The sequence below is a fragment of the Salmo salar genome, unplaced genomic scaffold (assembly GCF_905237065.1).
Source record: "Salmo salar unplaced genomic scaffold, Ssal_v3.1, whole genome shotgun sequence".
Lineage (NCBI taxonomy): Eukaryota > Metazoa > Chordata > Actinopteri > Salmoniformes > Salmonidae > Salmo > Salmo salar.
The window spans coordinates 54739-74462 of record NW_025549195.1 but is presented as its reverse complement, the minus strand read 5'-3'; the positions used below and the strand labels follow the sequence as shown (position 1 = coordinate 74462).

General features: G+C 45.3%; 1 pseudogene; it reads right to left on the bottom strand.

Annotated features, from left to right (window-relative positions):
* Positions 1-3183: 3183 nt before the first annotated feature.
* The window catches only part of LOC123735933 (calcium/calmodulin-dependent protein kinase type II delta 2 chain-like), a 58207-nt pseudogene continuing 41666 nt past the window's right edge, over positions 3184-19724 (bottom strand).

Here is a 19724-nt window from a genome sequence, read left to right as displayed (position 1 = left end):
TTAGCACCTAACTCAACCAAACATTAGCACCTAGCTCAACGCAAACATTAGCACTAGCTCAATAAAACATTAGCAAATAGCTCAACCAAACATTAGCACCTAGCTCAATAAAACATTAGCAAATAGCTCAACCAAACATTAGCACCTAGCTCAACCAAACATTAGCACCTAGCTCAACCAAACATTAGCACCTAGCTCAATAAAACATTAGCAAATAGCTCAACCAAACATTAGCACTAGCTCAATAAAACATTAGCAAATAGCTCAACCAAACATTAGCACCTAGCTCAATAAAACATTAGCAAATAGCTCAACCAAACATTAGCACCTAGCTCAACCAAACATTAGCACCTAGCTCAACCAAACATTAGCACCTAGCTCAATAAAACATTAGCAAATAGCTCAACCAAACATTAGCACCTAGCTCAATAAAACATTAGCAAATAGCTCAACCAAACATTAGCACTAGCTCAATAAAACATTAGCAAATAGCTCAACCAAACATTAGCACCTAGCTCAACGCAAACATTAGCAAATAGCTCAACCAAACATTAGCACCTAGCTCACCCAAACATTAGCACCTAGCTCAACCAAACATTAGCACCTAGCTCAATAAAACATTAGCACCTAGCTCAACCAAACATTAGCACCTAGCTCAACCAAACATTAGCACCTAGCTCAATAAAACATTAGCACCTAGCTCAACCAAACATTAGCACCTAGCTCAACCAAACATTAGCACCTAGCTCAACCAAACATTAGCACCTAACTCAATAAAACATTAGCACCTAGCTCAACCAAACATTAGCACCTAGCTCAACCAAACATTAGCAACTAGCTCAACCAAACATTAGCACCTAGCTCAATAACACATTAGCACCTAGCTCAATAACACATTAGCACCTAGCTCAACCAAACATTTGCACCTAGCTCAACAAAACATTAGCAACTAGCTCAACGCAAACATAAACTTACATACAGAATTTTTACGAATTTTCTTAAAACTCCTATGATATAGCAAGAATAGCAATTTAATGTTTATTTAGCACCTAGCTCAATAAAACATTAGCACCTAGCTCAACCAAACATTAGCACCTAGCTCAACCAAACATTAGCACCTAGCTGAACCAAACATTAGCAACTAGCTCAACCAAACATCAGTACCTAGCCCAACGAAACATTAGCACCTAGCTCAGCCAAACATTAGCACCTAGCTCAACCAAACATTAGCACCTAGCTCAATAAAACATTAGCACCTAGCTCAACCAAACATTAGCACCTAGCTCAACCAAACATTAGCACCTAGCTCAACCAAACATTAGCACCTAGCTCAACCAAACATTAGCACCTAACTCAATAAAACATTAGCACATAGCTCAACCAAACATTAGCACCTAGCTCAACCAAACATTAGCACCTAGCTCAACCAAACATTAGCAACTAGCTCAACCAAACATTAGCACCTAGCTCAATAACACATTAGCACCTAGCTCAATAACACATTAGCACCTAGCTCAACCAAACATTAGCACCTAGCTCAACAAAACATTAGCAACTAGCTCAACGCAAACATAAACTTACATACAGAATTTTTACGAATTTTCTTAAAACTCCTATGATATAGCAAGAATAGCAATTTAATGTTTATTTTATTAAATTTTTTTAATCAACAATCACAATATATAATATATATACATTTCACCAGAACAAAAGCAAGCTCGATTTTAACATTCTGATCTTTAAATATTTCGTAGTGCAACACGTAAAACACACGTACAAATACAAGTTCAAAATGGGAGGAGTGACAGCAGTAGATTTTTAAACATCTCTATACATTTAAAATGCACCAAAAACAGTTTAAAAAACCAGATGTCAGGTAATATGCTCCAGTGGATAATGGCCATGGTCTGCTGCAGGCCGCTCTAGGGGGGGGGCTAAGTCCCAAACGGAACCCTATTCCCTATATAGTGCACTACTTTTGACCAGAGCCCATGGGCCTTATGTAGGGAATAGGGTGCCATTAGGGACGCAGCCTAGGTGGTTAGGATGACTGACGACCTTTAGGGTTGATTTCCTTTTCCTGTGTGATGTCATGTCCATACAGAGGGGTTAGAGGTAAAATGGTGACCACGGGTTGGCTAGTTGATTGTTGCCTGTCTTGGGAGTTTAGACTGAAGCTTGATATTCCATTAACTGTAAAATACACACACAGACACACACACACACACAGGGGGAAAGGAAATGAGATTCAACCCAGAATCAGAGTGATATCCGTGTAGTCAGGGTCTGCCTGTAGAGGTTGTTTTAGACTAGTGGGAGAGGTAGAGTTGACTCTAACCCAGTGTTTCTTTCATCCTGGTCCTGGGAACCCCAAAAGGTGAACTTTGTAGTTGTTACCCTAACACTACACACCTGAATCAAATAATTAAAGGCTTGATGAGTTGATTAGTTAAATCAGGTGTGTTAATGCTAGGGCAACAACTACAATGTCCCCAGTACCAGGATGAGGAAACAGTACAGTAACCATTACAGTAGCATGGTAAGCATGTACGTGGCGCCCTCCTGTGGTGGAGATTAGTTATTGCACCACAAGACAATTTTCTGGGAAGGTAGTCGACGCTGGACACTACAGACTGGAAGGTAGTCTACGCTGGACACTACAGACTAGGAAGGTAGTCTACACTGGACACTACAGACTGGGAAGGTTGTCTACACTGGACACTACAGACTGGGAAGGTAGTCTTCACTACTGAAGTAGTCTACACTGAACACTACAGATAAGGTTGTCTACACTGGACACTACAGACTGGGAAGGTAGTCTACACTGGACACTACAGACTGGGAAGGTAGTCTATGCTGGACATTATAGACTAGGAAGGTAGTCCACACTGGACACTACAGACTGGGAAGGTAGCCTACACTGGACACGACAGACTGGAAGGTAGTCTACACTGGACACTACAGACTGGGAAGGTAGTATACACTGGACACTACAGACTGGGAAGATAGTCTACGCTGGACACTACAGACTGGGAAGGTAGTCTACACTGGACACTACAGACTGGGAAGGTAGTCTACACTGGACACTACAGACTGGTGGAAGTGAATGTTCTGAAATCGGTTTATTTATAATCATTATAACTGATTAATGTATGTTTTCATTGATTGATTAATATATGTTTCTTACTGGGATGGTACGCTGGGCGAGCCGGAGCGGTGGAAGTGAATGTTCTGCCACTTTCCCTCTCTGCGATGCCAGACGCGGGTCTCCTCAGACTGCATGGTGCGAGGCATCCCCCCGCGTCCATGTACTGGCTCAGGCGGATGTAGGCGATGCACGCAGCGTTCTCCGCTAGATAGACCTTCTCATTAGTTCACCTTTCCTTGTTTCATGTCAACATCATAAACACATTGTACATATGTTCCCAGGGGGGGTTGGCATCCATCTTGTTTCAATTCAGGAAGTACACTGGAATTCCCATTCCAATATTCACTTCAATGCTTCAGGACAATTTGGAATGGGAAATTTGAATATGGTCTACTTTCCGACTTGAATTGAAATGTACTTACAGTGTATATTTGAATACCAACCAGAAACAAGATTTCAAAAACATAGCCCAGAAAAATCAACATAATGTTCAGTTGGTAAAGCATGGTGCTTGCAATACCAGGATACTAGGTTCAATTCCCAGGGCCTCCCATATGGAAAATATATACACACATTATTGTAAGTGTCTTTTGATAAAAGCGTCTGCTAAGTAGCATATATTATTGTTCTAATAATTAGAAATGGCTGATTTCCTACCTATCAGATGGACGTGAGGGTTGAGGAGGATGGTGTGCACCGGCTTGTTACCTTTAGACAGGGCTGGAAGGAGAGGAGGGAGGACGAGGGAGATGGAGAGAGAGAGACAGACAGGCCTTAGTTAGCTAGTGGGAGTTGTAGTTCTCAGTAACAGACATAACTATTCATCAATAACTAATCAATAACTACAAATCAATACCTGATTCATAAATTATACTAATCAATACATCTACTAATCCATAGCTGATCAATAGCTAATCAATGCCTCTACTAACCAATACCTATACTAATCAATAACTCTACTAATCAATAACTCTACTAATCAATAGCTAATCAATACCTATACTAATCAATAACTGCTAATCAATACCTATACTAATCAATAGCTAATCAATACCTCTAATCAATAACTCCACTAATCAATAGCTAATCAAGTCTATTAATCAATACCTCTACTAATCAAGAACTCTACTAATCAATAGCTAATCAATACCTCTACTAAACCATACCAATACTAATAAAAACCTCTACTAATGAATAGCTAATCAATAACTCTACTAATCAATAGCTGATTAATACCTCTACTAATGAATAGCTAATCAATACCTCTACTAATAAATAGCTGATTAATAACTCTACTAATCAATAGCTGATTAATAACTCTACTAATCAATAGCTGATTAATACCTCTACTAATCAATAGCTGAATAATAACTCTACTAATCAATAGCTGATTAATAACTCTACTAATCAACAGCTGATTAATAACTCTACTAATCAATAGCTGATTAATACCTCTACTAATCAATAGCTGATTAATAACTCTACTAATCAACAGCTGATCAATACCTCTACTAATCAATACCTCTAATCAATAACTGTATCTTCGAAATGACTTTACTGATGAATGTGTTACCGTTGTCGAAGTAGAAGCGATGGAAGTCATGTCCCTCTACCAGGTTCCCCAGAGCTTCTGGTTCAAACGACGTCAGACCAGGATCACAGATCTTCCTGTTGGAAACAAACACAGACTGAGTCCCATATGGCACCCTATTCCCTATATAGTGAACTACTAGTGACCAGAGCCCTATTCCCTATATAGTGAACTACTAGTGACCAGAGCCCTATTCCCTATATAGTGAACTACTAGTGACCAGGGCCCTATTCCCTATATAGTGAACTACTAGTGACCAGCACCCTATTCCCTATATAGTGTACTACTAGTGACCAGAGCCCTATTCCCTATATAGTGAACTACTAGTGACCAGGGTCCTATTCCCTATATAGTGAACTACTTTAGACCAGAGCCCTATTCCCTATATAGTGAACTACTAGTGACCAGCACCCTATTCCCTATATAGTGAAGTACTAGTGACCAGAGCCCTATTCCCTATATAGTGTACTACTAGTGACCAGGGCCCTATTCCCTATATAGTGAACTACTAGTGACCAGCACCCTATTCCCTATATAGTGAACTACTAGTGACCAGAGCCCTAATCCCTATATAGTGAACTACTAGTGACCAGAGCCCTATTCCCTATATAGTGAAGTACTAGTGACCAGAGCCCTATTCCCTATATAGTGAACTACTAGTAACCAGAGCCCTATTCCCTATATAGTGAACTACTAGTAACCAGAGCCCTATTCTCTATATAGTGAACTACTAGTGACCAGGGCCCTATTCCCTATATAGTGAACTACTAGTAACCAGAGCCCTATTCCTATATAGTGAACTTCTAGTGACCAGAGCCCTATTCCCTATATAGTGAACTACTAGTGACCAGGGTCCTATTCCCTATATAGTGAACTACTTTAGACCAGAGCCCTATTCCCTATATAGTGAACTACTAGTGACCAGCACCCTATTCCCTATATAGTGAAGTACTAGTGACCAGGGTCCTATTCCCTATATAGTGAACTACTTTAGACCAGAGCCCTATTCCCTATATAGTGAACTACTAGTGACCAGCACCCTATTCCCTATATAGTGAACTACTAGTGACCAGAGCCCTAATCCCTATATAGTGAACTACTAGTGACCAGAGCCCTATTCCCTATATAGTGAAGTACTAGTGACCAGAGCCCTATTCCCTATATAGTGAACTACTAGTAACCAGAGCCCTATTCCCTATATAGTGAACTACTAGTGACCAGAGCCCTATTCCCTATATAGTGAACTACTAGTGACCAGAGCCCTAATCCCTATATAGTGAACTACTAGTGACCAGAGCCCTATTCCCTATATAGTGAACTACTAGTGACCAGAGCCCTATTCCCTATATAGTGAACTTCTAGTGACCAGAGCCCTATTCCCTATATAGTGAACTACTAGTGACCAGAGCCCTATTCCCTATATAGTGAACTACTAGTGACCAGAGCCCTATTCCCTATATAGTGAACTACTTTAGACCAGAGCCCTATTCCCTATATAGTGAACTACTAGTAACCAGAGCCCTAATCCCTATATAGTGAACTACTAGTGACCAGAGCCCTATTCCCTATATAGTGAACTACTAGTGACCAGGACCCTATTCCCTATATAGTGCACTACTAGTGACCAGAGCCCTATTCCCTATATAGTGAACTACTAGTGACCAGCACCCTATTCCCTATATAGTGTACTACTAGTAACCAGAGCCCTATTCCCTATATAGTGAACTACTAGTGACCAGAGCCCTATTGCCTATATAGTGAACTACTTTAGACCAGAGCCCTATTCCCTATATAGTGCACTACTTTAGACCAGAGCCCTATTCCCTATATAGTGAACTACTAGTGACCAGAGCCCTATTCCCTATATAGTGAACTACTAGTGACCAGAGCCCTATTCCCTATATAGTGAACTACTAGTGACCAGAGCTCTATTCCCTATATAGTGAACTACTTTAGACCAGAGCCCTATTCCCTATATAGTGAACTACTAGTGACCAGAGCCCTATTCCCTATATAGTGAACTACTAGTGACCAGAGCCCTATTCCCTATATAGTGAACTACTTTAGACCAGAGCCCTATTCCTATATAGTGCACTACTTTAGACCAGAGCCCTATTCCCTATATAGTGCACTACTTTAGACCAGAGCCCTATTCCCTATATAGTGAACTACTAGTGACCAGAGCCCTATTCCCTATATAGTGAACTACTAGTGACCAGAGCCCTATTCCCTATATAGTGAACTACTAGTGACCAGAGCTCTATTCCCTATATAGTGAACTACTTTAGACCAGAGCCCTATTCCCTATATAGTGAACTACTAGTGACCAGAGCCCTATTCCCTATATAGTGCACTACTAGTGACCAGAGCCCTATTCCCTATATAGTGAACTACTAGTGACCAGGGCCCTATTCCCTATATAGTGAACTACTAGTGACCAGAGCCCTATTCCCTATATAGTGAACTACTAGTGACCAGAGCCCTATTCCCTATATAGTGAACTACTAGTGACCAGAGCCCTATTCCCTATATAGTGAACTACTAGTGACCAGAGCCCTATTCCCTATATAGTGAACTACTAGTGACCAGAGCCCTATTCCCTATATAGTGAACTGCTTTAGACCAGAGTCCTATTCCCTATATAGTGAACTGCTTTAGACCAGAGCCCTATTCCCTATATAGTGAACTACTAGTGACCAGAGCCCTATTCCCTATATAGTGAACTACTAGTGACCAGAGCCCTATTCCCTATATAGTGAACTACTAGTGACCAGAGCCCTATTCCCTATATAGTGAACTGCTTTAGACCAGAGCCCTATTCCCTATATAGTGAACTGCTTTAGACCAGAGCCCTATTCCCTATATAGTGCACTACTTTAGACCAGAGCCCTATTCCCTATATAGTGAACTGCTTTAGACCAGAGCCCTATTCCCTATATAGTGCACTACTAGTGACCAGAGCCCTATTCCCTATATAGTGAACTACTAGTGACCAGAGCCCTATTCCCTATATAGTGAACTACTAGTGACCAGAGCCCTATTCCCTATATAGTGAACTACTAGTGACCAGAGCCCTATTCCCTATATAGTGAACTACTAGTGACCAGGGCCCTATTCCTATATAGTGCACTACTAGTGACCAGAGCCCTATTCCCTATATAGTGAACTATTAGTGACCAGGGCCCTATTCCCTATATAGTGAACTGCTTTAGACCAGAGCCCTATTCCCTATATAGTGCACTACTAGTAACCATAGTAACACAAAAATAGAGGTGTGGGTAAATGGGCATTGTGGGTAAATTGTTACTGTATGATCATCAAGGTGATTTGTAGTAGATCTGTCAGCTGCAATGTGGTGGAACAACAATCCCAAAGAACCAGAGTAACACACACACACACACGACCTATCCCTAAACACACACACACACACACACGTCCTATCCCTAAACACACACACACACACGTCCTAGCCCTAAACACACACACACACACGTCCTAGCCCTAAACACACACACACACACGTCCTAGCCCTAAACACACACACACACACGTCCTAGCCCTAAACACACACACACACACACACACGTCCTAGCCCTAAACACACACACACACACACACACGTCCTAGCCCTAAACACACACACACACACACGACCTAGCCCTAAACACACACACACACACACACACGACCTAGCCCTAAACACACACACACACAGTCCCAGCCCTAAACACACACACACACACACACACACACACACACGTCCTAGCCCTAAACACACACACACACACACGTCCTAGCCCCTAAACACACACACACACACACGACCTAGCCCTAAACACACACACACACACACACACGACCTAGCCCTAAACACACACACACACACACACGACCTAGCCCTAAACACACACACACACACACGACCTAGCCCTAAACACACACACACACACACACACGACCTAGCCCTAAACACACACACACACGTCCTAGCCCTAAACACACACACACACACACACACACACACACCGTCCTAGCCCTAAACACACACACACACACACGTCCTAGCCCTAAACACACACACACACACCGACCTAGCCCTAAACACACACACACACACACACCACTAGCCCTAAACACACACACACACGTCCTAGCCCTAAACACACACACACACACACACACGTCCTAGCCCTAAACACACACACGTCCTAGCCCTAAACACACACACGACCTAGCCCTAAACACACACACACACACACACGACCTAGCCCTAAACACACACACGTCCTAGCCCTAAACACACACACGACCTAGCCCTAAACACACACACACACACACACACGACCTAGCCCTAAACACACACACGTCCTAGCCCTAAACACACACACGTCCTAGCCCTAAACACACACACGACCTAGCCCTAAACACACACACACACACACACGTCCTAGCCCTAAACACACACACACGTCCTAGCCCTAAACACACACACGACCTAGCCTAAACACACACACGACCCAGCCCTAAACACACACACGACCTAGCCCTAAACACACACACGACCTAGCCCTAAACACACACACACACACACCTAGCCCTAAACACACACACACACACACACACCGTCCTAGCCCTAAACACACACACACACACACACACACTCCTAGCCCTAAACACACACACACACACACACGTCCTAGCCCTAAACACACACACACCTCACACACACACACGACCTAGCCCTAAACACACACAGACAGAGCAGGACTCACGCGTAGGCCTAGCCCTAAACACACACACACACACACACACACACACACACACACACACACACACACACACACACACACACACACACACACACACACACACACACACACACACACACACACGACCTAGCCCTAAACACACACACACCTCACACACACGACCTAGCCCTAAACAAACACACACACATCCTAGCCCTAAACACACACAGACAGAGCAGGACTCACGCGTAGGCCTAGCCCTAAACACACACACCTCACACACACACACACACGTCCTAGCCCTAAACACACAGACAGAGCAGGACTCACGCGTAGGCCTAGCCCTAAACACACACACACACCTCACACACACACACACACACACATCCTAGCCCTAAACACACACAGACAGAGCAGGACTCACGCGTAGGCCTCGAAGTCTCCGTTGTTGATGGATTCGATCAGCTGCTCTGTGACTTTGATAATTTCCTGCTTCCGAGCTGGAAACACACAAACACAACATCACCACAATATCACCACAACCTTAGGTCAACATTAGTCCAACATAACCCAATCTGACATACATTAAATCATGGCTGCTGGTTCTGTTCCAACATAGTGGACTACTTTAGACCAGAACCCAATGGGCTCTGGAACCCTATTCGTTATAGTACCCTACTACTGGTAGGGAATAGGGTGCCATTTGGGAGAAAAAGCTATTAGTATGGGAATTTGACCTGGGGTTGGGGGTCAATTCCATTCAAGTTAATTCAGGACATCCAATTATATTCAATAAGGAAAATATGGAAGTGGAATTTGGTTAACTTTCTGAATTGACTGGAATTTTAAATGTAATTGACCCCAAACCCTGATTTGAACTGACTTACCTTTACTGGTGTTAGTGCAGGCTGGGATGGGGGTTAGTGACAACAAAACCACTTGTTTACTGGTGTTAGTGCAGGCTGGGATGGGGGTTAGTGACAACAAAACCACTTGTTTACTGGTGTTAGTGCAGGCTGGGATGGGGGTTAGTGACAACAAAACCACTTGTCATTTGCTTAACAAACATATCTATGGTCGTGTTCCAGGCCGACTACATGCAGACGTTGCATTGCATCAACCAATGGTTGCGGGCCACGTCATCAACTGCGCAGTCGGGTATCAGATTACTATGTGATGTGGTTAGCTGATATGTTAAATATCTATCCAGGTGTTGTGAGATCTGGCAGGCGTCTGCAATGTAATCAGCCTGGAAATGCGGACTTTGACTCAATCACTTAGCCAGAAATATTGCGCGTGTTTATGGTTTATCTTCTCAAGGGACAAGGAGACAGGGGGACAGAGGGACAGGGGGACAGGAGACTGAGGGACAGGAGACTGAGGGACAGGAGACTGAGGGACAGGAGACAGGGGGACAGGAGACAGGGGGACAGGAGACTGAGGGACAGGAGACAGGGGGACAGGAGACAGAGGGACAGGAGACAGAGGGACAGGAGACAGGGGGACAGAGGGACAGGAGACAGGGGGACAGGAGACAGGGGGGACAGGAGACTGAGGGACAGGAGACAGAGGGACAGGGGGACAGGAGACAGGGGGACAGGAGACAGGGGGACAGAGGGACAGGAGACAGAGGGACAGGAGACAGAGGGACAGGAGACAGGGGACAACGAGACAGAGGGACAGGAGACAGAGGGACAGGAGACAGGGGGACAGGAGACAGAGGGACAGGGGGACAGGAGACTGAGGGACAGGAGACTGAGGGACAGGAGACAGGGGGACAGGAGACAGGGGGACAGGAGACAGGGGGACAGAGGGACAGGAGACAGAGGGACAGGGGGACAGGAGACAGGGGGACAGGAGACAGGGGACAGAGGGACAGGAGACAGAGGGACAGGAGACAGAGGGACAGGAGACAGGGGGACAACGAGACAGAGGGACAGGAGACTGAGGGACAGGAGACAGGGGGACAGGAGACAGGGGACAGGAGACAGGGGGACAGAGGGACAGGAGACAGAGGGACAGAGGGACAGGAGACAGAGGGACAGGAGACAGAGGGACAGGAGACAGGGGGACAGGAGACAGGGGGACAGGAGACTGAGGGACAGGAGACAGAGGGACAGGAGACAGGAGGACAGGAGACAGGAGACAGGGGGACAGGAGACAGGGGACAGGAGACAGAGGGACAGGAGACAGGGGACAGGAGACAGGGGGGACAGGAGACAGAGGGACAGGAGACAGAGGGACAGGAGACAGAGGGACAGGAGACAGAGGGACAGGAGACAGGGGACAGGAGACAGGGGACAGGAGACAGAGGGACAGGAGACAGGAGGACAGGAGACAGGAGACAGGGGGACAGGAGACAGGGGACAGGGGACAGGGGGACAGAGGGACAGTGAGACAGGAGGACAGGAGACAGGGGACAGGAGACAGGGGACAGAGGGACAGGAGACAGGGGGACAGGAGACAGAGGGACAGGAGACAGGGGGACAGGAGACAGGGGGACAGGGGGACAGGAGACATGGGGACAGGAGACATGAGACATGGGGACAGGAGACAGGGGGACAGGAGACAGGGGGACAGGAGACATAGGGACAGGAGACAGGGGGACAGGAGACAGGGGGACAGGAGACAGAGGGACAGGAGACTGGGGACAGGACACAGAGGGACAGGGGGACAGGAGACAGAGGGACAGGAGACAGGTTTCTCCAGAGTGGTTGAGGGGAGACCCATGAGACAGTGGACAGGTTTCTCCAGAGTAGTTGAGGGAAAACCCAGGAGACAGTGGACAGGAGACAGGGTTCTCCAGAGTGGTTGAGGAGAGAGACAGGGGACAGTGGACAGGTTTCTCCAGAGTGGTTGATGGGAGACCCATGATACAGTGGACAGGTTTCTCCAGAGTAGTTGAGGGGAAACCCAGGAGACAGTGGACAGGTTTCTCCAGAGTGGCTGAGGGGAGACAGGGGACAGGTTTCTCCAGAGTGGTTGAGAAGAGACAGTGGACAGGGGGGTAGGTTTCTCCAGAGTGGCTGAGGGGAGACCCAGGAGACAGTGGACAGGTTTCTCCAGAGTGGTTTAGGAGAGACCCAGGAGACAGTGGACAGGTTTCTCCAGAGTGGCTGAGGGGAGACAGGGGACAGGTTTCTCCAGAGTGGTTGAGTAGAGACAGGGGACAGGTTTCTCCAGAATGGTTGAGGAGAGACCTAGGAGACAGTGGTCAGGTTTCTCCAGAGTGGTTGAGGAGAGACCTAGGAGACAGTGGCCAGGTTTCTCCAGAGTGGCCGAGGGGAGACCCAGGAGACAGTGGACAGGTTTCTCCAGAGTAGTTGAGGAGAGACCCAGGGGGACGCTGGCTGGGGGACAGGGGGGACATAGCCAGGGGACTTGCTCTGTCCTGAAGAGGAGGGAGTCTGCCTGGGCTCAGAGGACTGGGTGGAACGACCCTTAGAGCTCCACACACTACCCACCAAGTTCCCAAAACAGAGGACTGGCAGAGAGGGCAGGTGTGTGTGTAGGGGGTTAACATGATTTTCAAATGTAGAAAATAATTCAATTCACAGAAAGAAAAGATAACAGGTAAGTGTGTTTAATAATAAAGAAATGATAACAGGTAAATGTGTTAAATAATAAAGAAAATATAACAGATAAGTGTGTATAATAATAAATACATCAAAACATCATGTATATGGAGCCTCAATCATCAGGAGGAAGAAGAAGAGGAGAAGGGAAGGAAGAGGAGAAAGTAGCTGAAGACAGAGTGAAAGGAGAGGTGGAAAGAGATGGAAGGAGAGAGAGGGCGACAGAGAGACAGAAAGATGAAGAGCGAGAGGGCGACAGATAGAGAGACAGAAAGACAAAGAGAGAGAGGGCGACAGACAGAGAGAGAGACAGAAAGATGAAGAGAGAGAGAGAGACAGAAAGATGAAGAGCGAGAGGGCGACAGACAGAGAGAGAGACAGAAAGATGAAGAGAGAGAGAGACAGAAAGACGAAGAGAGAGAGAGAGAGGCGACAGACAAAGATAGAGACAGAAAGACAGAGAGAGAGAGAGGCGACAGACAGACAAAGAGACAAAGACAGATGGAGAGAGAGGCGACAGACAAAGATAGAGAGTGAGGGTGACAGACAGACAAAGATATAGAGAGACAGGAAGACGGAGAGAGAGCATGGGCGACAGACAGACAAAGAGAGAGAGAGAGAGAGAAAGATAGAGGGCGACAGACAGACAAAGATAGAGACAGAAAGACGAAGAGAGAGAGGGCGACAGACAGACAAAGACAGAAAGATAAAGAGAGAGAGAAGGGGACAGACAGACAAAGACAGAAAGATAAAGAGAGAGAGAAGGGGACAGACAGACAAAGACAGAAAGATAAAGAGAGAGAGAAGGCGACAGACAGACAAAGACAGAAAGATAAAGAGAGAGAGAAGGGGACAGACAACTGTCTCTACCTTTGACATCCTCGTCCTCGATGGGGGTGTTGGTGCTCTCTATAGACTCCTGGGGGAAAGAACGTATAGCTTGATCTGTAGCCTGGTGTACACCGAGTATCAGATTTGGGCTACCTGTGTAAACGCTGCCTAATACTTAAATCAGATAGAACATTAAATTATACAGAACATTAATAGACCAGAACAGCTCAAGGACAGAACTACATACATTTAATATAAAGTATATACATGTATACACAAACAAACATTACACACACACACACTCTGTCAGTGCTGTACCTTGTTCCCATCTATTGGGTTGTGGATCACTGTGGTCTGGGGTTCCTAGGGAGACAGAGAGAGATGAAACAATACAAACAGAGAATAGAAAGAGACAACAGTGGGGGAGAAGGAGGTGGAGGAGGTAGAGGAGGTGGAGTAGGAGGAGGTAGAGAAGGTGGAGCAGGAGGTGTAGTAGGTGGAGGAGGATGGGGTAGAGTAAGTAGAGGAGGAGGAGGTAGAAGAGGTACAGGAGGTGTAGGAGGAGGAGGCGGAGGAGGTGGAGGTAGAGTAGGTGGAGGAGGAGGTAGAGTAAGTAGAGGAGGTGGAGGAGGAGGTAGAGGAGGAGGAGGTAGAGTAGGTAGAGGTAGGAGGAGGAGGTAGAGGAGGAGGAGGTAGAATAGGTAGAGGTAGGAGGAGGAGGAGGTAGTGGAGGTGGAGGACGTGGAGGTAAAGGGAGGAGGAGGTAGAGTAGGTAGAGGTAGGAGGAGGAGGTAGAGGTAGGAGGAGGAGGGAGGTAGAGTAGGTGAGAGGTAGGAGGAGGAGGTAGAGGAGGAGGAGGTAGAGTAGGTAGAGGTAGGAGGAGGAGGTAGAGTAGGTAGAGGTAGGAGGAGGAGGTAGAGGAGGAGGAGGTAGAGTAGGTAGAGGTAGGAGGAGGAGGTAGAGTAGGTAGAGGTAGGAGGAGGAGGTAGAGGAGGAGGAGGTAGAATAGAGAGGGTAGGAGGAGGAGGAGGAGGAGGTGGAGGGACGTGGAGGTAAAGGAGGAGGAGGTAGAGGAGGAGGGAGGTAGAGTAGGTAGAGGTAGGAGGAGGAGGTAGAGTAGGTAGAGGTAGGAGGAGGAGGTAGAGGAGGTAGAGGTAGGAGGAGGTAGAGGAGGAGGAGGTAGATGACGTGGAGGGGGAGGAGTGTGACTCTGTGTGTGTGTGTGTGTGTGTGTGTGTGTGCGTGTGTGTGTGTGTGTGCGTGACTGTACCAAGTCTTGGCAAAATGGATCCTGATGATGTTCCAGCTGTAATCACTGAGACAGATTACACACTGTCATTAGTGTGTGTGTGTGTGTGCGTGTATAACTGTTTATTTGTGTGTGTGGGTCATCATGGGAAAAAAGGCATATAAAGATGTTGAGGTCATGCAGGGCATCAGTCATGTGACCAACACAGCCAACGAATCAGCACACACCATGCACAAGTTGCAACCAATCAGACCATCACTACCAGACTAAGGAACCAGCGTCCTTTGGTCCTTCGGCTGGAAGGAAGGAAGGAAGGAAGGAAGGAAGGAAGGAAGGGAGGGAGGGAGGAGAAGAAGGAAGGAAGGAAGGAAGGAAGGAAGGAAGGAAGGAAGGAAGGGAGGGAGGAAGGAAGGGAGGGAGGAAGGAAGGAAGGAAGGGGAAGAAGGGAGGGAGGGAGGGAGGGAGGGAGGAAGGAAGGAAGGAAGGAAGGAAGGAAGGAAGGAAGGAAGGAAGGAAGGAAGGAAGGAAGGAAGGAAGGAAGGAAGGAAGGAAGGAAGGAAGGAAGGAAGGAGTATTGTTGATATTCAGCCAGGTACACGTTAGCAACAGTAACGCATCACAAAGCCAGCAAAACAAATGACTGGTGTTAGAGATTAGTTTAATGATTGTTATGCTGCATTCTGGGTAAAAATAATATGGGGAGTGTGATGATTGTCATGTCAACCGTCACTTAATCTGAAGACATGTCTATATGAATAACCAGACATTATGTCTATATGAATAACCAGACATTATGTCTATATGAATAACCAGACATTATGTCTATATGAATGACCAGACATTATGTCTATATGAATGACCAGACATTGTGTCTATATGAATAACCAGACATTATGTCTATATGAATAACCAGACATTATGTCTATATGAATAACCAGATATTATGTCTATATGAATAACCAGACATTATGTCTATATGAATAACCAGACATTATAACTGTATTAATGACCAGACATTGTGACTGTATTAATGACCAGACATTGTGTCTATAGAATGACCAGACATTGTGACTGTATTAATGATCAGACATTGTGTCTATATGAATGACCAGACATTGTGTCTGTATGAATGACCAGACATTGTGTCTGTATGAATGACCAGACATTGTGACTGTATTAATGACCAGACATTGTGACTGTATGAATGACCAGACATTGTGACTGTATGAATGACCAGACATTGTAACTGTATTAATGACCAGACATTGTGACTGTATGAATGACCAGACATTGTGACTGTATTAGTGACCAGGCATTGTGACTGTATGAATGACCAGACATTGTAACTGTATTAATGACCAGACATTGTGACTGTATGAATGACCAGACATTGTGACTGTATTAATGAGAGGTCGGCCGATTATGATTTTTCAACGCCGATACCGATTATTGGAGTACCAAAAAGTCGATACCGATTAATCGGCCAATTTTTTTCTTCTTTTTGTAATAATGACAATTACAACAATACTGAATTAACACTTATTTTAACTTAATATAATACATCAATAAAATCAATTTAGCCTCAAATAAATAATGAAACATGTTCAATTTAGTTTAAATAATGCAAAACAATGTGTTGGAGAAGAAAGTAAAAGTGCAGTATGGGCCATGTAAAAAAGCTAAGGTTTAAGTTCCTTGCTCAGAACATGGGAACATATGAAAGCTGGTGGTTCCTTTTAACATGAGTCTTCAATATTCCCAGGTAAGTTTTAGGTTGTAGTTATTATAGGAATTATAGGACTATTTCTCTCTATACGATTTGTATTTCATATACCTTTGACTATTGGATGTTCTTATAGGCACTTTAGTATTGCCAGTGTAACAGTATAGCTTCTGTCCCTCTCCTCGCTCCTACCTGGGCTCGAACCAGGAACACATCGACAACAGCCACCCTCGAAGCAACGTTACCCATGTAGAGGAAGGGGAACAACTACTCCAAGTCTCAGAGCGAGTGACGTTTGAAACGCTATTAGCGCGCACCCCGCTAACTAGCTAGCCATTTCACATCGGTTACACCAGCCTAATCTTGGGAGTTGACAGGCTTGAAGGGGTGGGTATAATTTGTGGAACATTCCAACAGGAAACTGTTCCGAAAAACGTAAAGTAAAAGGTTGCCAACCAACAATGCATACAAAGTAGCAACGCATACAAACCAAGCTAACTAGCTGCCGAATAGGCATCAACTCACGACGTAGCTTATTCTTAATGTTTGTCCATAGGCAACCAGAGTGAGGACAGACATTTTTCGGAATAAACGTGATGAGTGAAAAACGCAATGAAATAGACCACTCACTACCCGGTATCTTATTCTGCCGCTATACAACTTTGTATGCGTTGTTTTTTGGCAACCTTGTTATTTACGAAGTTTTTGGAATAGATTCCTGTTGGAACGTTCCGCAAATTATACCCACCCGGCTTGAGTCATAAACAGCTTGAAACACAACGAAGAGCTGCTGGCAAAATGCACGAAAGTGCTGTCTGAATTAATGCTTACGAGCCTGCTGGTGCCTACCATCGCTCAGTCAGACTGCTCTATCAAATCATAGACTTAATTATAACATAATAAACACACAGAAATACGAGCCTTTGGTCATTAATATGGTCGAATCCGGAAACTATCATCTCATCTCGTGGAGTGCAATGTAAGGCAGGTGGTTAGAGCGTTGGACTAGTAACCAAGGTTGCAAATACGAATCCCCAAATCCCCCCTGAACAAGGCAGTTAACCCCGTTTCATTGAAAATAAGAATGTGTTCTTAATCTGACTTGCCTAGTTAAATAAAGGTGTAAAAAAAAAAAAATCGTTGGCCAAAAATACCAATTACCGATTGTTATGAAAACTTGAAATCGGCCCTAATTAATCGGCCATTCCGATTAATCAGTCGAACCTCTAGTATTAATGACCAGACATTGTGTCTGTATGAATGACCAGACATTGTGTCTGTATGAATGACCAGACATTGTAACTGTATTAATGACCAGACATTGTGTCTGTATTAATGACCAGACATTGTGTCTATATGAATGACCAGACATTGTGTCTGTATGAATGATCAGACATTGTAACTGTATTAATGACCAGACATTGTAACTGTATTAATGACCAGACATTGTGTCTGTATGAATGACCAGACATTGTAACTGTATTAATGATCAGACATTGTAACTGTATTAATGACCAGACATTGTAACTGTATTAATGACCAGACATTGTGTCTGTATGAATGACCAGACATTGTAACTGTATTAATGACCAGACATTGTGACTGTATTAATGACCAGACATTGTGTCTGTATTAATGACCAGACATTGTTTATTTAACAGTTAATGGCTGCTTCACATTCATAGATCCAGTGAAATATCTGTGTCATTGTTCAATCTGTGGTAAAAATCCTACCGCAAGGTCAATACAGGGAGAAAGAGGGGAGGGAGGGGGTGAGAGGAGGGTGCATTATGTACCAGTGATGGGGAGGGGAGTAAAGGGAGGTATGGAGGAGGAGGAGGAGGAGGGGGTGAGAGGAGGGGTGTATTATGTACCAGTGATGGGGAGGGGAGTAAAGGGAGGTATGGAGGAGGGAGGGGGGTGAGAGGAGGGTGCATTATGTACCAGTGATGGGGAGGGAGTAAAGGGAGGTATGGAGGAGGAGGGGGAGGGGAGGGGGTGAGAGGAGGGTGTAGTATGTACCAGTGCTGGGGAGGGAGTAAAGGGAGGTATGGAGGAGGGGGAGGGGGAGGAGGGTGTAGTATGTACCAGTGCTGGGGAGGGAGTAAAGGGAGGTATAGAGGAGGGTGAAGAGGTAGTATGTACCAGTGCTGGGGAGGGAGTAAAGGGAGGTATGGAGGAGGAGGGTGTAGTATGTACCAGTGCTGGGGAGGGAGTAGGGAGGTATGGAGGAGGAGGGTGTAGTATGTACCAGTGCTGGGGAGGGAGTAAAGGGAGGTATGAGAGGAGGGTGTAGTATGTACCAGTGCTGGGGAGGGAGTAAAGGGGAGGTATAGAGGAGGGTGTAGTATGTACCAGTGCTGGGGAGGGAGTAAAGGGAGGTATAGAGGAGGAGTGTAGTATGTACCAGTGCTGGGGAGGGGAGTAAAGGGAGGTATGGAGGAGGAGGGTGTAGTATGTACCAGTGCTGGGGTTAAGCTGGTGTCTTTAGGACTGGTCACTGTGTTGGCTTTGTTGTTCGCCTGTAAAGCAAGTAGTGTAGAGGGAACATCACATCATAAACCTGACCTGATCTGACCTGGGACAAATCTATTCTGTCAACTTTTCTTTAGCTTTTAGCCTTACCTGTACAATGGAATCAGTAGACAGTCTGCTAATGGTTTTATAGTGTATATAGATCCTGTATAACAGGGTTCAATAAACAGTCCCCTAATGGTTTCATAGTGTATATAGATCCTACAGGGTTCAATAGACAGTCCCCTAATGGTTTTATCGTGTATATAGATCCTCTATAACAGGGTTCAATAGACAGTCCCCTAATGGTTTCATAGTGTATATAGATCCTGTATAACAGGGTTC